This window comes from Aythya ferina (genome assembly GCF_964211825.1).
Source record: "Aythya ferina genome assembly, chromosome: 5".
NCBI classification, from domain to species: Eukaryota; Metazoa; Chordata; class Aves; order Anseriformes; family Anatidae; genus Aythya; species Aythya ferina.
This window is the reverse complement of record NC_140301.1, coordinates 32999056-33019404: the sequence shown is the minus strand read 5'-3', so window position 1 is coordinate 33019404 and position 20349 is coordinate 32999056. Positions and strand designations below refer to the sequence as shown.

Genomic DNA, 20349 nt, shown 5'->3' with positions numbered 1-20349 from the left:
AGCCGGCATCGCTCAGCGTCCAGCTGTATCTGGCTGCAGAGGCTTTACCTAACACACACAAAATATACTGGGGGAACAGAAAAAGTCTGCACCTCTCCTTTTTTGCTCGCCCTCTCCTCCCTCCCCGGCTCTGAAATACATACACTCCCTGCACCACGAGATAAGAAGGCCAGTCTGTGATATGCAAAAACGAGAAGCAGCTTCATATTCTGTTGTGTATAAATCCCTGAAGATCATGTGGGTGGTATTCAAATAAAACCTCTCCACTTGTGCCATCTTTAACAAAATCCAAGCGCCAATGCTTTAACGCGCAGCAAAAACTTAAACATTTTTGAGGCAGCTGAAATAATAGCCTTGCAGGCTGAATGTGATAGATCTTCTGTTCTGATTCTCCACCTCTTCTCTCTCAGTCGCACCAGGAATGCAAGGGGGAGGCTGCAGGGTATTTGTTTCCAGCCATCAATAAATAAGTAAAGTCTGCTTCAATTCTTTTAAAACAAGCCAGAATGGAAGCAAAGAGAGTCACCAATCAGCTACAAAAGATTAAAAATAGTAACCGTTTGATGCTACTGTGACAGGTCCAAGAGAGGAACTGAAGGCAGCTCCAATAAAGTATTTATCTTTCTGCAAGACTTTCACTGCTGCAGGGAGCCAACATCCCCAGCATCTGCAAACACGGGGGTCCAGGGCAGAGCAAGGTTTTAGCTGAGGCTACAAAGCAGCCCACACCAGCCACGCTTAGAGGTTTAAGATTACAGAGACTCTGCAAAGCCAGCATTGCTAATTTCCGAGTTCCCTGCTAATTCTCCAGCCGAGACCAGAAGAACATCCTGCGCCGCCGCTGTTCCAGCCTAGTTCACGGCTTGAAACTTGTCACTTGCAGACATCTTTAGTCCCAGACCAAATGGTGTGGTCACAATTTACATTCACTCTCCCTAATGCAGGCTCTAAACGGGGTTTTTCTAGCCTTAAATCAGTGTCAGCCCATTACCAAGGCAGCGCAGAGCAGTCAGGAAGCTAATGGATTTAAAGGGCGGAGGTATTGATGGCTGTGAAGTGGAAACTATTTATCCCGTAAATACTGTAACAGCTAAGACAGCTCATCTCATTACAATTTATTTGTTTCAGACACCAGCGGAGGCAAGGTTGCTGCTGCAGGTTGCTGTTCCTGGGAGGGATGCGGGACGGAGCTGCAGCAGGGCGCTGCTGCTGGGGATGAGCAGCGGCGGGGGACCCGTGCTTGCTCGCCGTGCCCCGACTAACCAGAAGACCTTCTGTGAATAACAGGCGCACATAAATATGCCTCCATGCCTACTTTTGGAGCCGTGCTGTCTGCCTTTCTACGTGCATGGTCACGTACTCTGCTCTACAACCCTCTCTGCTCATTTGGGAAGCGCCAAGCAGAAAGGCACGGTGTGAATCACCCGCTGGTTCTCAGCACACATGGCTGGGGTGAGACCTCCGGGAGCTGGGACACTTGGTTACCCTCCCGCCCTTGCCAAACCTCAGAAAACAACCTTGAGAAAAAACAGAAAAAGTAGGGGTGATAGATTTTTCAGCCAATTAGTAGCACATCCAATAAATATCGAACTGTTCTGTCCGGATAGGAGCTTGTGAGCATCTTAAAGCCTCCAGCTTAGCGATTCCAAGTCTCCAAACCGTTCAGTTCTATATAACCTCTCAACTGAATTATCTGAGAAAAAATTGGGAGATAATCCCAACGATTTCCACATAAAACCCTGCTAGGCCCTGTGAGCATTAGAGGACCGGAGTAGGAACGAACAGCAGGGAGGGAGGGAGGAGGACAGTAAATACTCCGCACTTTATTTTCCTTCAAGGAGTAGAAAATTTACAGCTTGGTGTGAGGGTTTTTTTTTGGTGGTGATGTTTTTTTTTTTGCTTGGTTAAGACCTGTTTATTCTGCTTTGTTTTCAACCCAGCTAGGATGCAGCCCTTCTCCCGCCTGCCTGTACAGATGCCTGCAGACCGGCAGCGGCCCTGCTGTGCCTCATTCCCGGCAAAGGACGCTGCCAGGCAGCACGCCGCATTAGATGCTCCTTCAGCATCAATCCCGGTCCCCAGTTTCCCTGCAGCTATGATTCCGTGCTTTTTGACCACAGAAACACTTTGCTTTTACATACAGCTGTTTAATAACCTAGTGGTCAATGCCTACCAGCTTAGCCACATGTCCTGTTTCTCAGGAAGACACGGGCTCAGTTTTGAGCTCCCTGTGCGTGACACCCAAAGCTTGCCTTCACTCCCCTGATGCCAACAGCTTCTGAGGCTCTCACCCCAGCCGAGATATCCACGAGCATCAGGTGAAAACCTAAAATCAGAGGCATGTGCAGTCCCACTCCAGTCGCTGGGCCAGATGAAAGCACTTTCAGATCAGGTTGTAGGAATGTCTAAAACCCGCTAAGGCTAGCTCTCATTTTGTCACTAGCATATGCTAAGTTGTACTAGGAGGAAATCCAAACAAAAACACAGTGATGCTCTGAAGCGACCATGAGAGAAATCAAGACTTTAATTCTCAAATGTTAAAAAAAAGAAAAAAAAAGAAAGCAAAAAAAAAAGAAAGCCCTTTCAATTCCCAGCTCCTGGCTGTTAACTTTTATTTGTTTAGATGCCAGCATACTACACTTCATAAAAATTAACACTTTTTTTTTCTTTAAACACTTACAAGCTTATTTTCCTTTCGCCTGTACCAGCTGTTTATCTCCTGACTTGATGATTCTCTTTGGAAATGTGAGTTGACATCTGGGTATGAGCGGATGCTGTAAATTGCCAGCATTTCTGTCTACTTATGCAAGCAAAGATTAGTTTCTCCAACTACAGTAGCATCCCTCCGAAGAATGCAAACATTAAGGTACATAACAACCCTCTTCTCTGACTGCTATCGCTCCTTCCTTTTCATTCAAGTACCTTTTTCTTTGGCTGAAGGCAAAGCAATACATTAAGGCACCAGGCAATACAAAACAAACAAACAAACAAAAAAAAAAAAAAACAACAACAAAAACAACTCATTAGAAGAGAAAGCTTTCCAGAAAGTTCACATTATCCCTTATAACAAGCAGCAAGGGCTGGGTGAGAATGAAGTACAAATCCTGGAAGAGGTCAGAGACCACAAAATGAATTGAATCCGTGGGCTCTGCCTATCAGAGCTTGAGCACAGCAACTGAGGAAATCTGGCTCCAAACCTTTCCAGGGACCCAAAAAACAAGAGAGAAGGGCAGCGGCATGAAGCACCAGATGCTTCACCATGGTTCAGTGATTTGACCTGCCATAGTTGTTTCCCTTTCTCCCCAGTTTTAGTAATTTCTTTCACAACTTTTCTAATTGTGCTTGTGACATGAGGAGATGTACCAGTAATGCCTTATACCCAGACTCTACACGTTCCCCCAGAGCTCTGCAGAGTGAGGGACTTTTCCTCCCTCTGCCTCCACCCCATCCAATTCTCCTGTCTTCCTCACAGCACACGGAAGTATCCATCATTCATCCTAAAGGATGACAAATTCAGACATTGGCAAGACAACACATGACAGGTATCACAGAATCAAACGCCTCAAGTCAACCCATGCCTCCTGGAACCAACTGTTGGTACGATGGGAAGTAAACAGATGCACCTGAGCTATATACACACCACACACCATTCATCCTATTTCAAGCTCTAAAGGGTACAGCCAAGACTTAAATCACACGAGGAATGCAAGGCAGGCGTGGGGCAGAAGTGTCACACACTCCCCTGAGAGAGATGTGTCTCACACAAGGCACAACACAGTCAAAATCAGTTTTACACACAGTCCTTGCAGGCAGAAAATCCACACTGGTTGAGGTTTTGCCACGGCTCTTGGGTTATGGGAGGCTCAATGGGTAATACAGTGGCCTCTCAAATATTGTTTTTCATTAGCTGAGAGGTTTTGTGGCTTTTTTTGTATGCTAAATGAAAATTGTCAAAACTTTATTTAAAAGCCTTCCATGCCCAAAAGCAGGGAAAACCCTGGCATTCTTTGCACTTCAAAGAGCTTTCTGCTGTGAATATTAACTCATAAATAATGATCCTGAAACAAAAAAAAACACCATGACGAGAAGAAAAGAAAGCACAAAGCAGCAAGGAATACACTGGGCTATTGCAGTTTCTGCTGAGGATGTTATTCTACCTTTGGATACAGAGAACACCGAGGGATAGAAATAGGGGAAGGGGGAAAGAGACTTGGGTTTCTGCTCAGAGGATGTTGTCGACGGAAGGAAGACACAGACGCTCAATATGAGTGAACAATGAACTTCAACTTTAATGGATAGCTCAGTCGCCTTTTATCTAGTTCGAACATAATCAACTCATACATATTGCAAAAACTAAGCTCAGGATTGGCTAACATTTCCCGCTCTTTTCAGTTTGTTCCTCCTTCTTTTAGCCACCGTCCCGCCTTAGGGACTTTCCCAATCGCTCAAGGGCATCGTGTCCTTGATCCTGATTGGCTCTCAGCCAGCTGCGTACGTGCCAGACTCATGTGAGTTGAGTACGGTACTTTACTAGCCCATTGCCTCCTAACTGCCCAACATCAACACGTCCTATTTCACTTAACCATTCCTCCACAATTCCCCCGTTTTTATTTTGCGCTACAAATACCTTCTCTGTGAGTTGCTCTAGTTTCTTAGTTAGGCAGTTAAGGATTATACGTGCAGCAACTATAATCGATATAATTATAAGTAGAAAGCGAAGTCCCTCTTTAACTAAGAAAACCCATCCACCCATGTTCCCAAAAACAGATTTAAGCCAACCTTCAAACCAACTATCTTGTACTACAATTTCTTGTGTATGATCCCTTAACCGTTTCAACTGGTCGTGAATTGACTAACCATGGTCAGAAAGATAAAAGCAACACATTCCTTCTACATCTTCACACCCATGTCCCTGAGCCAGCAATAAGAAATCAATAGCGACCCTATTTTGCAATACAGCATGTCTTAGACTCTCCATATCTTGTGACATTTCAGAAAGAACTTGTGTTGTTACATTTGATTGTTTAACAGCCCAACAAGCAAGCTTATTAATGTTAGTCAAAGCATGTGCAGTTCCCACACCAGGCACCAAAGAAGCAAAGAATCTTTCTGCTGGACCCCACAATTCTACATCATCATTACAGTCAGAACCCAGAGTTTTTAGTTCTCGTTTAATTCTTCTGCTCCTTGTCGAGTTCTGCCACGAGTGTAAATCTGGAGCGAAAAGTGTGAGTCGCCCTAGGTAACACGGTCCTCCAAAAGCATTGGCTGGTACTCCTTGCCATGCACGGTCTCCACAGATCAAAAACATGCCAGAGAGAAGCAGCACAGCCGCCGCTGCTTCCATGGTTACGTCAGACAGGCTGCAGGGTCCTGATGTCCGTCCCTCTGCTCTGTGCCGACTCGCCACACGGTGAGCTCCAAGCGCAGCGCTGCTCGTGGCGGTGACTGAGGGGGGGGAGGCTCCCACTGCCCCGTAGCCCCGAGGCAGCGTTATCACTCTCTCTGAAGGCGGCAGTGGGCAATGCCCAGCTCCAGCACTTCCCGGCAATCCCAGTCGCTCTGTAGCGGCAGCAGCGACTCTCTGCTCAGCCTGATGCGTAGCTAAAGCGCTAGTGACTGTTCTCCAAGGCTTCAATAAATTTTTTAGCAGACTTAATATCATTAATAACATCAAACAATTTATCTCCAAATTTACGCCACTCTGTTTGTTCAAACAACTATCAGGATTTGTAAAACAACCCTGCGCTACTGCATATGCTAATAACCCTGGCAAATCTTTTTCTACAATCTATATCTAAAATACTCCGCTTTTCTAAAAAGTATCTGAGCAAATTATACGCCGCTTGTCTTTCATACCTTTATATATACAGTTGCAGCCTTTCCAAAGACCTCGGTGGCGCTTTTCCGGCGGGACCCTTTATAGGCTCATCCCGGGTGCGGGGACTCCCTCCCACCTTCCGAGCTGTGGGTGCGGGGACTCCTGTCCCTTTCACCTTTCAGACCTCAGCGACGCGTGACCGGCGGGATCCTCTCCCGGGTGCGGGGACTCCACGTCCCTTTCACCTTCCCGACGCGGGTGCGGGGATTCTTGTCCCTTCCACCTCCTAGGCTGCGTTGCAGGACCGGATCCTCCCTTATTCCGTCGAACACGTGGCCCAGGATCACTGCCAGCAGTGTCCAAATCCCGTTCAGACCTGTCCCTGCTCGGGCGCCAATTTGTTGTCGACGGAAGGAAGACACAGACGCTCAATATGAGTGAACAATGAACTTCAACTTTAATGGATAGCTCAGTCGCCTTTTATCTAGTTCGAACATAATCAACTCATACATATTGCAAAAACTAAGCTCAGGATTGGCTAACATTTCCCGCTCTTTTCAGTTTGTTCCTCCTTCTTTTAGCCACCGTCCCGCCTTAGGGACTTTCCCAATCGCTCAAGGGCATCGTGTCCTTGATCCTGATTGGCTCTCAGCCAGCTGCGTACGTGCCAGACTCATGTGAGTTGAGTACGGTACTTTACTAGCCCATTGCCTCCTAACTGCCCAACATCAACACGTCCTATTTCACTTAACCATTCCTCCACAAGAGGAAGAGGATGATATTTCTTCAGACAAGATCAGCTGCATACAAGTGCTGACAGACTGGAAGAAGAATGTGTTGTTAAAGAGAAAAAACAACACGCACAAGTTTTATATGTGCTTGTACATGAACGATCCCTTAAGCCCAGCTTAAAGGCAGTCCACCACTGTGGTGTTAACACCTGGGAGGAAGGTGCCAATGGAGCTAGGCCTTCCCCTCACAGTGAGAATTCATTTTGGTAACTTCGGAGTCAGAGTAGCTCTTGTTGTTTCCTCCTCCTCAAAAAGGGCTGCTCCCAACGCTCAAAGCCTGGCCCATCACATTTCAGTCTCCTTGCAAACTTGCTTTTGATTTTAGGAGAGGAGCCAAGTCCTACACAGACATCTGGAGACACTATGAAAAAAAACCATGACAATCTACAATTAAACGTATGCAGATTACTTTACAACGTAATGCAAGAAAATAGGTTTCGGGCAAGGAAAAGGAAGGCAAGAGGCACACACTGCTATTAAATTACATCAACACTGCTTTTGATTGTGCTGAGACTCCCATATCAACAGACCAACTTGCTTGCTCACTTATCCCTTCCTGCTTCACACCATTCCCCCACTCACTCTTCCAAAACAATCTCCCTTACTCATTTAGATTTTACAACCATAAGGGAAAACGTTTCTAAAAATAAAGCTGTTCTGATGTTATTCTGAGCTCTCAAGCTCTTGCTTTCCCCACCAGCCCCAGCCACTGCTCCATCTCAAGGAGAGTACTCAAATATGCTCAGAGGTCGAGGCAGATCTGTTTGCATGAGGGGTTGTTTGCGGAAAGGTTAATTTCTTTGTGATTCCCAAAGCCGAGAAGATAGTAATCTGCGGTGACACCACAGACACAAGGTCTTCATGGAGACTCCTTCACTTACTATGCTTAACTTCTGCAAGCTTGCTGGTCATTTTGAAATTGTTCCATTTTGTTTTTTTTCAAATGGCTCTGATTATCAAGAGAGGAAACAGCAGAAACATTTCCAGGAGTGCACATAGAGCAGGAAGGATGAAGAACTTCAGTGCTTCCCACTACTTACTTAGTGCTCTTCTCACCTTGCCTGTAGTTACACTTTCTGACAGCTGCAGCTTCCAGTAGAGCTAGTGTGACACAGGGCTTGCTGCAACATAGACCTGGGATTTGGTAATGTATCGAACCACTCGGAGAAGTGAGCTGCAGAAATCCGTTCCGAGCACAGGCAGCTCCAGCTCGCCCCTCACAGCAAAATGAAGGACAGTGAAGGAGACTGGGTGAAAAGGAAAAAGATTTCCAGGAAACAAAGAGCAATACTATTGACAATCAACTGATCTATCTACTTTTTCCAAATTGAAAAAGATCAAAGATCCGTCTTGTTCCAAGAACTTTCCCAACTACCAAAGTTGTTTTAAAAAGGGCAAAAGTCCACATGCACAGTCCAACAACTAATTGCCAAACAGGCAAGACACGTATCTTCCCCAAAGAAAATGGACACGCGCAAAGAGCTATTGCCCATCTTTTGGAAAGCAGAAGTCACACCGAATCTCTGGGTAAAGACAGATGTGGCAATTTTTAGATGAGCAATTCCAGAATACGCTACACGGCAATCTTTGCCTATTCCGAGATCAGGAATATTGTACCTGTACTGAAGTTGCTCATGCAGGAAGCACAAGATGTACTGCATGCTAAGGGATGGGTGACTGAGCTTCCCTTCCCATTTCTTTTTAGCCTTTCATATAATGTCCACTGCCATTCTCAGGAGACAACAGCTGCTCCGCATCCTCCCACAAAACACATACACAAAACAAGCAAAAAAATCTGAGGTCTGAACATGTTTCTTGCTCAACACAAAAGCTACAATCTTCTGTAGTTCACCAAGCATTTGCCTCTTCTATGCCTGCACAGCACCCACCACAGCAGGACATCGGTCCTGCTTAAGTCTCAGGCCCAATGATTTTCTGACAAACTTCAGTTTTCCAAAGCAATCTCAAAGGGCAGCTTCAGGAAAGGGACGAGCCCATTCACCCCCTGGAGTTTGTCCGCCAGTGCCTCATCCAGGAAGGTTACCGAAATCCTGAAACTTGCTCCCCTGCCAACCCCTCCACCCTGTTCCCATCAGGACCGCAAAGTGCTTGGTATGTCAGAGCACTAAAATTAAAAAGCATAATCACCACTACACCCTGCCTAGTGAGTATTTGGGTTTGGAGGCAACAAAGAAGTTCTCCATTACTAATAAGAAAAATAATTAAAGCCCTTGACAAGGCCTGACAGCTCACCAACATAGGGCAGAGCACTACAGGAACAACTGTCCCCATGGGAACTGGCAAGTGCGGAGCGCAGGAAAATGAGAACTGTTTGAATTAACAAGGAACATTTGCTCTAAATAAAAGCTATTTTGAGGAATTAAAGCAAACAAATGTCAGCTCCATGCAGCGGCGTGTTGGGATGTGATGTGCTGTAATGTGTTGTGACACTTCATAAATTAAAGCTTTTTCTTCTCCCCCGAGGGGAAAGAATTCAAGTGCAGTCAGACACTTGAACTTGGAAGTTGTACAGGTTTAACACCTACCAGTTTGTGACTCTACTGATCCCCTGTGCCGAGATACCTCTGTGCCTGCCCTGTGGGCTGCTCTGTCCTCCCTTGGCCTCCAAGCAGACGCTGACACACGAAGAGCTTGGAGCTGAGGCGCAGACACCGCTGTCACCACCTCACCTCTGCTGCCAAGCTCCAGGTAACACTCATCAATCCGCAAGGTGAAATCCACTGATGTCACAGCTCAAACTCTCCATCGGCGCTTATGCTTATTTCGCAGCCAACGTGTCTGACCAAACAGCACTAATTTGAGCTGTTTACTGCATATGAAGCCATCAGCCTCATAAGACCGTGGTATTAAAGACCAAAACTCACACGCTCAAACACCATCGCACTTCTGCTGGCGTGGTTTGGAGATGGGATGAGAGGGTGGGCTCAGGTGTCACTGATGAATTCTCTGGCATGGGAGTTTTGCCACACATGGTAACCCTATTTCTAGAAAGATCAACACAAGAACTCATGCTCTGGGGGGCAAGAATGCAATCCTGCTCACTGCTCAAGAGCACCACGGCTCTTTGTCACGTGCCACTCTTTGAGAAGATCTTCAAAAATTAAGGGGGGGAAGAAAAAGAAAGAATGAGGAAAAGATGCAAGAAGACAACCTAGATGACCTTGCTTGTAAAAGAATTAAAAAAAAATCACCCTACCACTTTCTCCAGAGCATTTAACAATCCTCATTTGGAAGGTTCCAATAATGAGCTCAGAGCTGAACAACCTACATAGATGCCAAGGGAGTTCATTAATTAGACGTGAAACCCAGAAAGCTGAAAGACACCATGAAATTACACAAACGAACAACTTTACACACAGAAAATATGAAGGGATAGAAGTGCTATAGTCCTTAGGAAAAGGTCTTTAAAATTGATTTGATTTTCAACTCAAACTTGGAGCACAAGAGGGTGTTTGTGACTAGGGTTTGCAAGACGAGAGGTACAGGCAACAGCAAGACTTAGTAGTTGAGGAAGACATAGTTATAAACTAATTTTAAAATATCCATGATGTGTAGACACCATGAAGTCTACACCTAGCTGAGGTCTTCCTTACGTTAGCAAAATAATTGGTAGGTTTAGGACCCAGTTTTGCTTCTAAAAAAGTCACCAGCAGTACTCTAAGTTGAGCAACAGCAAGACTATCCTTTTCAGCTAGAACTTTGCAATTACCCATGCAGACAGGCTCATCCAAGAATGATAGCTGCTTAAACCTCAAGTCTTTGATCTATTGTCTAAACTCTCAAGTAATAAGGGACACTTCGCTCCTACTTGTAAGCTCAGACCACTGCTAGGCTCAGACAGATGCACTCTCAGAGTTCTCAAGGGAACATTTCAAAGTTTTAATGGAGGTGGCAGCTGCTCTTTATAAGCTGAAGGCAACGACACTTCATTTTTTAAATGAAGGCAGATTCTGATTTATAAATATGAAAATTGAATGTATGCAAAAGCACAACCCTGCTTCTCTTTGCGCATACGCAATTCAGACAGCTGAACTGATCAGTCACCAAACCGAGTTGAAAGTCATTATGCCAAAGAAAAGACCTTGCTTGCCTAACCTCAATCCAGAATGAATCTAAACCTCTATTTTCCAACCCTCTGAATATGAATAGGGACAGAATGAATACGCTGACAGGTCTTTTATTATAGCTAGAGGGTGTAGCAATAATTAAAAACCAAATCTTGTATGTATGCAGCTATGACACTTTCCTGAAGAAATACTCTTACTTTGTCTTTTTGCAAGATTAGGTTGTCAAAATGATATATTTTTTTTAAAGTCTGTAAGAAAGCATTACATGGGATTTCCAAGTAAAGGAAGTTCTCCAACCCTCCCTCTACTAGTCTGTGCATATAACTGTATGCAAAACACAGTGGCACAATGTTACAGCCGACAGTGTAATACACAGAAATTGAGAATTTGAATTTCCCCATCTCTTTTTTCATCAACAACTCACTTCTAAAAAGCTAGGATCCACAATTAGTGGAGAAATCAGCCCGTGATGAAGTTAGCACAGGCATTGTGGCCATGCTGCTACAGGAGCCCTAACACCTGTGTGTTTAGTACCTCAATTATCAGGTAAAACATACCCTCCACCTACTTGGTTTTAACTAATTTCTCATTTGATCTTTTCAAGCTCAGCAAAGAGCACATTTCTCACTGAGCACCACAGGCAGCACAAGAAAGTGTGTGAAGTCAAAAGGGATATGAATTATTAAAGAGTCTAAACAACTGAGGTTGAGGTGGGGAAAACAGAGGGAAGGAAAGCTCTGATAACCAAGGAATGACAACATGGGTATTTTAAAACACTCAAAAACGTCTTTTTGAGGCTGAAACAAATAGTGAAATAGAAAGCCTACACAGCGAAGGGACTAGCAAACTTCAGGTAAGGAGTAAAACTCCAAGGCCAAATGCAGGCCATAAAGCATCTTAGCGCTGGGATAGGGCTCGTCTCCTGTGTCCAGAGAAAGGCTTCTCCCACAGACTTTGCACCTTTGCTGTTGTCTGCTCACAAACCTGGAAGGAGCATGCAAACAAAGCTATGTTCTATTATTTCAATTCGAACTGTGGATGTTAAGCACAGGCTAAACAGACTCTTGTCTCAGACAGTACTTCGTAGAAAATCAGCTGTTTCCAAGGTCCCTGTTAGACAAACCTATGAAATGCAATGAAGTTGACCCAGTTGTGCTTGGGAGCTATTTTCACATATGTCACCACGGAAGACTTCACAGCTTTGTCTGATTTCCTCCTATAATAGCTTGTTCATCGATACAGAAACTGAAGCAGTGCCCAAATACGCAGTCCCAGTGATGCAGGCCTGGGCTGTACCTCAGGACTACTGCTCGGACATCCCTAGCATGGATACCTAAGCTCAGCAGCTCATTTTGCTCTGGTCTAGCAGGTCACAAAGTAAGGATTTGCCGCATTGACATCTCCTACCTCTCACTTTGAAACTACAAGCTGGTAGCTGCCCCTGGATGTGGTGCTTTTTAAAATAATCACCGTTTGTCACATGCTAAGATCCACCTCCCCCTTTTGTCAGACTCCTGAGGGTTTCCAGACAGCTGCTTAATGCTTGCTTTCTCCAGGGATTTATATTTTCCCATATGCTACTGAGCTGCAAGTTGAACTATTGTGTAGCATCTCACATGCCTGCCAGAAGAAAGAAACGTGATGGCAACTTGAATTATTGGCTCTTACTCCTTAGGATATATAATAGTTTTCCCTCGTTTTCTTTTACATTTGTCCTGCTCGCTCTTCTTATGAAGTCGGAGCGGCATAAAAGCACTGCTGCCCGAGTCAACAGAGGAGGGAAGCCATCCTGCATTAGGCCAGGCAAATTGCAGCAGTGGGCAGCCCAGCTGGGCCCCTCATCACAGAAGAGCAGTTGTGCGCGGCAGGCAGCTTTACCTGGCATTGCGGAGTGCCCCCGCCAGGCTCCCATCGAGGCACCGAGGACAAAAAAGTACCTGTAATAAGCTCCATTTTCCTGAATTGTTGAGGAGGAGGAGATAGAAAATCATTCCTGTGGCACTTCTGGAAAAACTTGAAGAGGTTATTGCTATGGAAACTGTTCCAGCCAAGCAGGTGCGGAAAAGGGGAGAAGCAGAAGGAGCGCGGCGCACAGAGAGGCGACTCTTAACACCCTAAATGAGAACCGCGCACCTCAGGCGACACAATCTATTTTGGATAACATCAACAGTTTGCCCTTGGTTTTATATAAACAAAGCCACAGGTAGGGGACAATGAAGTGCAAAACCTGAGGCGGTGCTGGAGAGCCCTACATGCAGCACCATGCTAACAGAAAACAAAGCACACTGTATGACAGGAGAGAAAATCTGGTATACAATAGGACCAGGTGGGTTTTGGGGGTGTTTTGTTTTGCAAAATGAACTGCTCAGTGAGGAAACAAGAAAAAAAAAAAACAGTTAAAAAAGCAAGGTGACAAATAAGAAGCTCTTTCGAAGAGACTTTACCCTACAAATAAACTGTGAGCCCTCACCAACTGTTCTGGGTCATAATAATAGCTATGAAATCTGTTCCTTTGAACACATATATAGTTTGTATAGTTGTGTAGAGCTTTGTATGTCTTGTGTATGGTGTGTATAGTTTCATATTCTTCCTCTATACAAAGAGTGCAGCCCCAAGCGTGAAGCACTTCGGTAAATGTTCAGTCAGCATTAGTAGGGGTTTGGTATATGTTTAAGAGATCTTCCAAACTGAGGTTTCTGCCTAACCAAACACACCTACAAACAAGCAGAGGCTTTACGTGAAAAGGTGAAGTCATTTCTGGTGCAACGATGTCACTCTGGTGAGCTGAAGGGTTTTAGACGACCACTTTCCTAATGGAGGACAGATTACCCAGGACTGGGGGAGGGTGATGACCTATGGCACTGGAAAGGCTTTGGAGATCTCGATATCTTCTGGAAAATAAAAACCTGGCCCCTGGGATAGAATTTAACAATGTCCCTTTAAACTTGGCTCATTTCCTTTTTGGCTGAATGCACATCTGTAATCCCCAAATTCCTGCCACTATCCCCACCAGCTGGTGAAAATGAAATGGGTCCAGCAGAGGAAGTCTGATCCCTGCCAGCACAATTAAAATCTGACACCGTGCATGACGCAGCTCCACCACAACATCAAGCGATGCGGTGCTCTTGGAAACAGGAGAAATGCAAAGCATTTGTTCAACTGTGAGGCACTGATGAGAAATTTCTGCCTTCCCTAGCCGGAGAAAGATGTTATCCTGCAAAGATAACAGTAAAGGGCTCCCGAGACCTCCTGGGCTGCTAAGGGTTAAGCTCAGCACTGGCAGCACATTTCCACTCAAGTGTCTAAGCTTCTGCTGGAGGGGAATTTTACAAATAAACTTGCAGGCTTTGCAGATCAATTTTGTACTTGGTTTTATCAGTCTTTCCTCGCAAACAGACCCAACGTTTTTCACATTCTTTTTCAGACACATTTTAAGTTTTAGTGCCATTTTTGAAACAATACAGGCCCCTCTATCCCCCCCTTTTCCCAGTACTTGAAACCACATATGGAGCTTCAGTGGTATTTGTATTTCCATCAAGAGTATTTAGGAATAAACAGCTATGAAAAACATTACCCTAGGGCTCCAACACTGCAGAGCATGCAGTACAGACCTTCACTGTCTGAATACACAGCGAGCATTTAAATGACAATATTACATTAGAGTGGCGGCTGTAGCCATGTAAATAATTGTGCATTGTCCCTGCTCATTGATCTGTTTTCACACATGGACACATACAAGTCTGAAAAACTGCTTTAAAAAATCAAACCCCAGACAGTAATAATCTAATAAACTCTAAAGTGAATCAATAGACTACTTAACAGCAGAGAGATAAACTGCATTTAATAAGAGTTGGAAGGGATGGAGGGAAGGCTGTGCAAGTTTCAGCTAGCAAAAGCAGAAGCGGAGGAGAGGGACCAGGCAGCACAGGCGGCAGTGTCCTTCAAGAAAAACCAAACTTCAGTTTACAAAACGCCAGTCTCAGAGCAATAGGAATCAGGACATTCTTGACATAGATCAAACGTAACAGAACCCAGCGAATCTCTGGGAAAGGATGACTTTTCAAAGGAGCACTCAGCAGCTCTTAAATTTAGTTTCTGCTAATGCAGGGGATCTCATATGGATGCACAGCTGTCATATAAAAACTGGGTCTCATACAACTGTGACCCTGAGGTTCCCTCCTGAGAAAGCACCAGACATTTTTATTCCAGAGTTGTTTCCAGGGACTGGTGGCATTTAAAGATACAGAAATCGAGCCAAGAAAATTTAGTGATGTGCCAAAGTTTACAAAGAATCAGTAGCAGAGCTAGGAACAGAATTAGTTCCCTTGACTGGAAATCCTGTGCCCTTTTTCTAGCCCTGTTTTCTTGTTGCATTGTGCCTCACGATCTCTAAGATAAGAGAAGTGACTTCAGGAGATTACAGATTCGTGTACGCAACGCAGGCAGAATACTAACAGGGAAAGTAACGTACGGCAGGACCACCTCTTCAATACCTATCAGGGCATTACAACTTCATCTCATTGTAATGTATCTCTCACTTCCAATTTATGAAACCTCAGCAGCGGTTCAGAGCTACCCTGCTCCTAGCTGTGCCAGCAAAAATACCAACGCAGGATCCAGCTACCTCACTGCCTCTTCTTAGGTCAAGTCTGAAGTACCTTAAGCAAATATGGAGAAGCCTGGAAGATCCAAAAAAAAAAAAAAAAAAAAAAAAAAAAATCCTTCTCCATGTCTTATTTCTTCTTAAAACTGGACATCTACACACATCTAGCATAAAAATCCCATTGTGGCATTCAGAGAACTCTGATGGATGAGGTTTGTTTTTGGAATTAGGCAACACCTAGCAAGGCACTGCCATTTTGGTTCTCTGTAGCTGCTAGCTCTCCCTGAGGGATTTCATGACAGGGAGAATCTGAGAGAAGCTTTAAAATGTTTAGAGAACAACTGAGTGGATCCTGAGTGGATCCATCACCTTTCAGGAGAAAAAAACACAGATGAGACACCACCCAAAGCGCCCTGTTTCTGTGACATAACAAAATCTTCCAGAACTGGCACCTGGCACTTGTGCTCTCATTTTCCTCTCAGATGGAGAAAAACACTTCATGGACCTTACCAAGAACCTGTGCTTTGAGTGGCTTTTGGGTTGTGCCCAGTGCCAGGAACCTTCCCACTCACAGTTTCACAACTATGAAATTCTGCCAGTCAAAACAACTCCAACCACACTGCTCCAAGAGGACAATCCTCATGGCTGACATCCACACCCAAGGCCCATTACCTACTTTTGTGGCACCGGGACGCTGTCACCCCACAGTGGAGGTATACAAAGCCTCCCCCCCCCACAAGCTTTAACCAAGCTTTCTGCAAATTCAAACAGATGCAGCACAATATATTTGAAAAACGAACTTTCTGAATGCAACACTCCTCACTGTAGCTCATCCTTTTCCAGCAAACCTCAGCAGAAGGAAGGAGAAGTGGGAGATGCCTAACCTTACCCAAAATAATGAAAATAATGCTCTCCAGTGCCTCAGCAGCTCGCTGCAGGAGCTCCTATCATTTCAGACCAGTGAAAGTTCAGTGAAATAAAACATCTTCTCACCTCTCACAACCTTCTAGAGATTCCCTGGGACTGAAAAGAAAGTACCATATGGTACCAACCATATTGAAATGCTAGATCACCTCAATAAAGGAGTTTTCTTAAGTTCTAGTCAACCTCAGCAGAGCAAATTAAAAGTGTCAAATAACCTCCAGCACCTGGTGAAGGTCCTATCTGACTACACAGACACATTGCCCAATGCTGCAGCACTACTGAATCACGAAGGATTTTAAGTTGTGATCCTTTCCTTTACCTTTTATCTCTCCCTTCCAAACAACATTTTCCATTTTCTTATCCCCTTTCCGGTGATTGTTACAGGCTGCTGAAAGAAGGAGATGAATGCCATCATCGCTGACACAATACAATGCTACTGGAACCAGAGGCACGCGTAGCATCGTGGCAGCGAGCTGGCAAGGAGAACCAACTGCCCTGCCAAGCAGCACGGTCTCTCTGAAGTCTTGCACAAAGCTTTCTCCTCTATCTTCAAGTCACATTTCCCACTGCAATTGTATAACAAACAGATGCGCTGACACTTGCATTCAGGGGGTGGGCCACAGACCATGCTGGCTGTCACCAGAGGATATTCTGCACCGCCTGCTTCCAAGCACGGAGGGAACATGCCAAGAGCCAGCACTTCTCTCAGCAGAACTAGCACTCCTTCCAGGTAGTGCAGAGGTTCACAGCTGGTTTTATGACACCACTACAGAAGATGAATTAATCAAAGGAAGGTTTTGAAGAAAGAAATAATGGTTGGTTAGAAGAAATAAGAAGGAAGGGAGCAGGGCAGAACATCGTTCTGTTGATGTTGCTGTCGTTGGGTTTTGTTTTGCAAATCCTCAGCTTTCCTTCTTTCAGTGCTAGTCAGAGGCATTGTGCACTGAAAGATGCATTTTGGAGGTACAGCTAGATAGTACACTGGGAAGAAAAGCTGAGGCATATGAAAACAAAGTACAAAAAAAGTGAGGGAGAGGGAAGAAACAAGGTTTTAATTCATTTTGTGCTAGAAAAGATGTCTACTGGCCCTTACAGTTCCTTTGGTTTTATATGGATGAAAAACAGTAGGAAATAACTTTTGTTTTCAGGCAGAGAAAAAAAGCAAACAAACCAACCAACCCATGTGGATTTGCAACTACACTTTTCCTGACCGTCTCGAAAGGCAATCCAAAATCCCAGCTGCTTCTTTCCTCACTGGAGCGGATCAGAACCACGCTGCCAAGAAACACAAGTGAAGATTCATCTGTTCTAGAGACTATCAGATTAAAATCTCCAACACCAACACTATCATCACATCCATTCCTTAACAGTGTATTAGAACCAAGATGAACGGTATCATTTTCTTGCTCGAAAGGTCTATGGCTTCCTTTCTCCTTGCCTCCTCTCTGTTCTCATTTGTTTTGGTGGAGGGCACATTTAATGGAAGAAGAGAACAGCCCTGCTCTTTCTCAGTGCACACTACAACTTCTTTAGTTATGAATCAAAACTGAAAATTGGGATTGCTTCAGTGCAACGGAGGACCTACCATCCCCTCTGAAAGGTGTTGGTTGCACATACTTCTGTCTTGAGAAAGTAAAGCAAACAGACTATCCTACCTGTTTTGATATGGAGTGAAAAAAAAAAAAAAAAAAAAAGGAAAACCCAGATACGTAGTTTTTTGGCATAGCAGAAAGCAGCGTTTGAGTGCAGTGATTCAGTTCAAAGAGCAGCTCAGTTTTATGTAGGTAATTACAGCACCCAAGCACTAACATAACCCTATCACAACCCATGAATCTCTTCTGTATCCCAACACAGCCAGATAGGAGAAGAAACAAAAGTCAGAGACAGGAGAGACATTTTGTAGCATGTCAGTCTGCAAATCCACAGAGAGGAGATAAAGCTACTCAGTTAATATAAATCAAAGTAAGGAGCTATGCTGACATGTTACAAAGCAGGTTCCCTCAGTCTGGTGATGACGATTGTACCAGAGAATCATAGGGATGCTTTCTAAAAGTTTATTATATAATCCTTCTGCAAGGAATAGCCCCAGACTATAAAACACGGTACTAGTCAAGTCTCTAAACAGCAACATGCACACTCCTGACTCCAGTCAGCACAGGCTAATAATAAGCACACTTGAGAGAAAAGCAAAGGAATCAGTAAGCAAAGGAGAGGAGAGGCAGAGGATGCCCGGGTGATGGAGGAAATGCGTATGGGTTGTTACACAGAAAGAATTAGGGAAGAGGATTGAAAATGACAGGCAAATAATTATTTAAAAAAAAAAAAAAAGCACTGGGACAAGCTCATCACTTGCCACTGTAGCAACCCTCATGCTTCCAAACTCAGCTAAAGCAAAGAAAGCAAAAGGAAAGGCAAAGCAAAATATTTTTCTCTGTTACCAGCTACCAAGAATTTTAAAGATACAGCCTAGAAGAACAGAATTAATTGAACTCGATTTTTGTTCTGTGTACTGGAACTAAGGATTACCTTAACTCAAAATGCTTAAAAAAATTTAGGTTCATTACTTCCAGGTATTTTCTCCACATGACTGTCTTCATTCCAATTGAAGTTATTCAATAAAATTAATTACATTTGTAATTCAATTAACAAAGAGATACATTTTGTTAAAGCAACCATATAAGAAAAGCCTGGATCCAGACTCATTGCTCTCCAGCTGGTTAACTTCTCTCCCTTAAACAGGGAAGTTTTTCAAAACCATTCACAGTCACGAAGAATAAGGGCAGGTCAGCACAGTCCTGGAGTCAGCCAGGGCCACTTCTCAGTAGGTTTTGCTTCAGGTTCCCCTGGTAGCACTGAAATCCCAGGGCAGTTTATTTCCTCACCTCAAAGCAAGCTGACAGCATAAAGAGCTGTTGTTAGGGGACCGGTGGTCAGCCACGGCTCCTTCCTTCCTCCTCTCCTATATTCGCTAATTTTGCTGACCATTTTCATGACTATATTGAGAGCTGACAATGAGTGAAGTTAATCTGGCTTTAAGACTTTCCTCAGTTCAAAAGCACTGCGTGAGCTAATGCTCCGTGCTGTATTGGTGTGTAGCTTTAGAGGGCATCTAGGTTTGCTGCAAAAAAAGGGCAGGGAACAATGTAATGACATGCTTATTTCTGCTTAAAAACCTCTCCCATTTATTGGCCCTGAAGGTCACTGCCAGTCCCTAAGAAGGAGCTGCTTTCTAGCTAGCACACATTAAGATGAAGCCACGAAAAGAAGGAAAGAAGCATTTCTGTACAGTGAGCAGCTATTTCAATTAGCTTTGTTGACAGGAAATACAGGGACATTTGATCATACATCATTCATGAGGACTTTTTATTTAATAAACATGCAGTGTATGTTTTTGGAGGGATTTACAGCTTCTTTCTGTTCACTAACCAGCCATTTACCAGCCTTCCCAAACCAGAAAGCTCCCTAATGTCCCAAGGGGGCACAATGCGCTTTAAACGAGGCAAGATGGTCGCTGCTCATTTCCAGCTCTGCTATCTTCCTTATCACTTACTTCCAGCTGCAATCCAAAACCTTCACACATAAAGTGGAAAGGGTTTTCTCTCTCTCGCTTTATGTATATTTCATCCTCTTGAACATAATCATTACCCTTGTAACAAGCATCTGCTTGGTGGTGGCTTCCCAGTTCTTCCCAGACCATTTCCCTGACAGATGACTGGTAAATCTGGAGACTCCTAGCTCTCCCTGAGCAAACAGCTCATGTTTTTCACCCCCACGCTGAAGCAGAGCTGTGTCATGCCCATGGACAGCATGATTCAGGGCTCAGCCAAGGAGCCTGAAATAAGCTGAGTTTATAGTCTCTTGCTGTTGAAGCAGGCACACACAGACACCAAAGGCGAGTGCACAGGACAACTGAAAAGGTCAGACACGTCAGCCATCCGGGGTATTATCAAATGGAAACTGGATCCTTGGATTTGGGTGGGTTTGCCTATCAAACACACACCACATCGAGCCTATACTGGACAGAGCGACGTTTCAAAGTTCCCAGAGCCTCCGGCTGCAGTCCCGCTAACATTTAAAGCTGGCATAAGCTGACAGTGGTGCTGGAAGCAATCCTGGCCCTCC

The 20349-nt window shown here is 44.4% G+C and overlaps 1 protein-coding gene and 1 long non-coding RNA gene across 4 annotated transcripts in view; both read right to left on the bottom strand.

Moving 5' to 3' along the window:
* The window catches only part of LOC311437489 (transmembrane protein 263-like), a 194496-nt gene that overhangs the window by 75155 nt on the left and 98992 nt on the right, over positions 1-20349 (bottom strand). The window lies entirely within an intron of this gene.
* On the bottom strand, positions 4605-5945 carry LOC311437826. The gene is made up of 2 exons (XR_014693743.1): positions 5860-5945; positions 4605-4686 (listed from the first exon to the last, which is right to left on the bottom strand). It is a non-coding gene; the product is annotated as an uncharacterized lncRNA (long non-coding RNA).